The sequence below is a fragment of the Phalacrocorax carbo genome (genome assembly GCF_963921805.1).
Source record: "Phalacrocorax carbo chromosome W unlocalized genomic scaffold, bPhaCar2.1 SUPER_W_unloc_4, whole genome shotgun sequence".
In the NCBI taxonomy this organism is placed as follows: domain Eukaryota; kingdom Metazoa; phylum Chordata; class Aves; order Suliformes; family Phalacrocoracidae; genus Phalacrocorax; species Phalacrocorax carbo.
The window spans coordinates 880,762-886,035 of NW_026990255.1; positions in this window are offsets into that span (position 1 = coordinate 880,762).

Here is a 5,274-nt window from a genome sequence, read left to right on the forward strand (position 1 = left end):
GGCTGGCGAGGGTGCTCTGCCCCGCCCCCGCCCCGTCGCCCCCCCGGGGGAGCCTCGGCCAGTAGAGGCCGCCCGTCCTGGAGTCTCCCAGCGGGAGTGGCTGGGGCCCTCGCTGTGCTTCCTCAGGGGCCCTCGCTGTGCTTCCTCAGGGGCCCTGAGGCCGGCTGGAGCCCAGGTAACTCAGACAACCCCCCGGCTTCGGCGCCACGCCGCGCCCGTCTGGATCAGCTTGTCTGTGACCGCTGTGCGGAAACGTTACCCCACGACCGAATGGTACCCGGTTGTGTGACCTGCTCTTCACTCCGTATTAAGCCCCTTCCTAGGTGCTGGTGTGGAGGAGGGCTAGCCGTTATGCTAACACCTTACATCCCAAGTGTCTGAAGCAGGAAACAAAATGTCAAAGCCTTCAAACCTTGCTGTTGTTGATTGCCTGCTGTGGGTTAAACAGAGAAAGTGAAATTTACTTTGCAGTGGATATTGTATCTAAAAGTTGAGACATTTTATGTACAAAGTAATATCTATTGCATTTTTTTTTTAGTGGTATTTTTTGTCCCGGTACATGGGAAGTGGGAATCTGGCCGTTTTCAGCTTGATCCCAGGCTATAAAGACTCATCTTTTAACTTTGGAATTATGTGTTTCTGGTTCTGGCCAAAGAACCATCTGCCATACTTGCTATATTGAATATTGATCTGCTGGAGGGGTGGTGTGCGTCACAGTGACACTCAGTTGCAATAGTGCCCCAGACTGTGTCCCATCCTGAGAATTCAGGAGGCTAAAGGCTGTATCCTGAAGTGAATGGTTTCCTTGGATGCGTCCTAAATTGGGTTTGCAGACAGTGCAGAGATCCCAAGCTAGTTTAGTTACTTAAGTAATGGAGTTCTATACTGTTTAATTTATTCTGCTGGGATCTGTTGCTCTGAGAAACAGAGTAAATTAACTTGTGTCATGTGCTGCACTGCTGAATGCAGTCTACTTCCAATATATAAATTGTTTGCGTACCTCCAAACTACACAGCAGCCTAAGATGTAGACATACCTGTTCTTGATGTACCTAGGGGTAAGATGTTCACAATATAAAAATCACAAGGCTTTGCAGAAACACATTTTTTTAGGAAATTTGTCACAGTCACAAGCAGCTTCAGTAGTACCTCATCCTCTGATCCCTGATCCGTCTTTGCCTTCTTCCAAAGTTGTATACACAGATTAGGGAGTTATCAGGTAAAAATGATCAGTGACAGACAGGCTATGTCAGAGCACACTCCATATACTCAAAAATTAAGAAAGATTTAATGCTTTCCACCTTTGACTGATCTGGAATGCTGTTATAATCCACTAATGCTCCTTAGCGTTTTTCAGTTTTGTTCCCTCCAGATAGAACAAACCCACTTCCTATCCCAGTTCCCTTGAAGCCTCAGCTCTGGTAAGGCAAAATAGCTTTCCAGGAACACAGAATGTGTAACACATACACAGACCTGTTCATCTAATTGACATAATAATAGCACAGAAAGTACAGCAGGAAGAATCTCCAATTCAGGGAAGTACATATTATCTGTCAAGAGCTACAAGGGCATTGCCAGAGTGAGCAGAGATGCAGTTAGAAAAGCAAAAGCCCAGCTTGAATTGAAACTGGCCATAGATGTAAAAAATAACAAGAAAGGTTTCTTCAGGTATGTCAACCACAAGCAGAAAAGGAAGGCCCACTGTTAAACAGAATAGAAGAGTCAATCACCATCGATGCTGAAAAGGCAGAGGTCCTCAACACTTTCTTCACCTCTGTCTATACCAACACTATTGGGTCCCAGGCTTTGGGAACAAAATTGCTGGTTGATCCAAACACTGACCCACTATCAGTGAAGGAAGAGTTAGAACATGAATTATTACAGGAGCTTGACCCCTACAAATCGATGGGCCCTGATGACATCCACCCAAGGGTGGTGAGAGAGCTGGCTGACATCATTGCAAGGCCACTCTCCATAATCTTTGAGAAGTCGTGGAGAACGGGGGATGTCCCAGAGGACTGGAAGAAGGCAAATGTTACCCCGTCTACAAGAAAGGCTCGAGGGAGGATCCGGGTAACTATAGGCCCATCAGCCTTACTTAAGTCCCTGGGAAAGTTATGGAATGAATCCTCCTGGGGGCCATTACAAGTCAAGTGAAGCTCGTGATTGGGAAAAGCCAAAATGGCTTCACTAAGGGCAGATTGTTCTTGACAAATCTGGTGGCCTTCTATGACAGTGACTTGCCTGGTTGACATGGGGCGGGCAGTGGACGTTGTCTACCTGGGCTTCTCCAAGGCCTTTGATACGGTCCCCCACAGTCTCCTTCTGGAGATATTAATGCGTTATGGCCTAGACAAGTGGTCTGTGCAGTGGGTGGGGAATTGGCTGATGGGCCGCACCCAAAGGGTGGTGGTAAATAGCTCTTTTTCAAAGTGGCAGCCTGTCACAAGTGGGGCCCCCCAGGGATCGATATTGGGCCCAATGTTATTCAACATCTTCATAAGTGATCTGGATACCAGCATCAAGTGTAGCCTGATGAAGTTTGCAGATGACACCAAATTGAGTGGGGGAGTAGACACTCCGGAAGGGAGAGCTGCTCTGCAGGAAGATCTGGATAGGCTGGAAGCGTGGGCCAACAAGAACCTTATGAAGTTCAACAAGGACAAGTGTAAGGTCACGCACCTGGGAAAACATAATCCGGGATTGCACCACAGACTGGGATCCACCTGGCTGGAGAGCAGCTCTGTGGAAAGGGACCTGGGGGTCCTGGTGGACAGGAAGCTCAACATGAGTGAACAGTGGCTGCTGCGGCCAAGAAGGCCAACAGGATGCTGGGTTGCATCAAAAAGGGCATCACCAGCAGAGAGAAAGAAGTCATCATCCCGCTCTACTCAGCGCTTGTCAGGCCACACCTGGAGTACTGTGTACAGTTCTGGTCCCCGCTGTACAAAAAAATATGTGGACAGGCTGGAAGGGGTCCAGAGAAGGGCCACCAAGATGATCAAAGGACTGGGAAGCCTGCCATACGAGGATAGGCTGGGAGAACTGGATTTGTTCAGCCTTGAGAAAAGGAGGCTTAGGGGGGATCTCATCACCATGTACCAGTACTTAAGGGGTAGCTACAAAGAAGATGGAGACTCCCTTTTTACAAGGAGTCACATGGAGAGGACAAGGGTGACTGGACACAAGTTGCTCTTGGGGAGATTCTGATTGGACATGAGAAGGAAATTTTTCACAGTGAGGACAGTCAACCACTGGAATAATCTCCCCGGGGAAGTGGTTGACTCTGCCACATCAGACACTTTCAAGAGTTGTCTGGACAGGGTGCTGGGCCATCTTGTCTAGACTGTGCTCTTCCTAGAAAGGTTGGACTAGATGATCCCTGAGGTCCCTTCCAACCTGTGATTCTGTGATATTTTCTACTATACACATTTTCTCAATAGGAATTCTTCCTGATTTGAATGCAATTAGCTATTTCCTAACTTCTGAAGTAGTTTACTTTACACTCTTTCAACTGTTTGTTGTGGTTTAGCCCCAGCTGGCAACTAAGCACCACACAGTCACTTGCTCACTCCCCCCCTGTAGGGGAATACAGGGATCTGCGACCGGAAGATCACGGGATGTGACGGAAAGATAGACTCCTCCCCATAGGAGTGGCAGGAACAGGAAGCGCAAGAGCTATATAAGCGTGTGACGCAGTTAAATAAACGGACATTTTGTATCCATCATATTGATGTCTGTGCATCTCTGTCCCCAGGGTGGGTAGAGCCCTGTGTCCCGGAGATATGCGGCCCAAGATAAGTTCTCCCATAGAAGCGTACAGCAACACCCCCCAGCGGGATGGGGGAGAGAATCGGAAGGGTAAAAGTGAGAAAATTTGTGGGTTGAGATAAAGGCAGTTTAACAGGTAAAGCAAAACAGTAATACTAGTAATAATAATATAATGAAAAGGAAAAGCAAAAGCTGCACGAGCAAAGCCAAACAAGGAATTCATTCACTCCTTACCATCGGCAGGCAGGTGTTCAGCCATCTCTGGGAAAGCAGGGTTCCATCATGCCATCACTCCAAATATCCCCCCACTTCCTCCTCCTTCCCCCAGCTTTATATACTGGGCATGATATCATATGGTATGGAATATCCCTTTGGCCAGTTTGGATCAGCTGCCTTGGCTGGGCCCCCTCCCCTCCCGGCTTCTCGTGCCCCTGGCAGAGCATGTGGAGCTGGAAAAGTCCTTGACTAGCACAGGCACTACTTAGGGACACTCAGCAACTAAACATCAATGTGCCATCAGCACTATTCTCATACCAAATCCAAAACACAGCACTATATCAGCTACAGTGAAGAAAATTACCTCTATCCCAGCCAAAACCAGCACACTGTTTAACGTGATTATGTCTTTCAGTTGTGTGCAATTTTACAGATAAATCTTCTGCTGTTAATTTGCCACTTTAAAACTTTTATCAGATTTAGATCAAAGGGAAGGTTTGTTTTTTTAAAATTATAATTCAGATCACTTTGATAAAATAATATGAACTCATAGCTCTACCACAACAGGTCATTAGGTGTGTTCCAGAGCTGTCGTATAAGTTGCAGCAAGGATTCTGGAAATACTAGTGCTCAGCGTTGTATTGGACAGGGGGCTGCAAGGTGGGTGTGGGTGTAAAACTTACCTGGTTCTAAAGTGTATCAGTGATAAAACCGAGCATTTTCTTTTCTTGTCTTTTCCTGTGATTCAGTACAAATGCCAGGAGTTTCTCATAGCAACATGCAATAATGCGCTATATAAGAGTATAAGCATCACTCATGTTGAGTGGGTGTCCAGTAGTAAGGAACCATATCTCTAAATTCCCAATTCTGTATGAATAAAAGAGGGCCTCTGATGTTTGTTCAGAGGGACCTGGAAAAGAGCATAACATAGCTCCAGGAAGACAAGTCTGAGAAAATATTTCATTTGCACTTGACCCTATTCACAGCCTTTCATACCATTAATTGCTTTGTTTGGTGGGTGGGTTTTTTTGTTTGGTTGTTTTTCTTTTTGGCAAAAACTCAGATGACAGAAGCATGCAACAGATGGGAGAAATCTCTGCTGCCCATTTTTGTCCATGAAGGGAAAAATAGAGAAAGAGGAGCAGCTGAGAGAGAGGTAGATTTCACTCCAATTTTTTGCATTTAACCTCCTTTGCTGGGGCGTTTCAGCCTGGTTTAAACACAGATGGAACTTTCTGCTAGTCAGAAAGCTGGTTTTAGTCTGTCTTGAAAATTCTTGTAGGTAAAT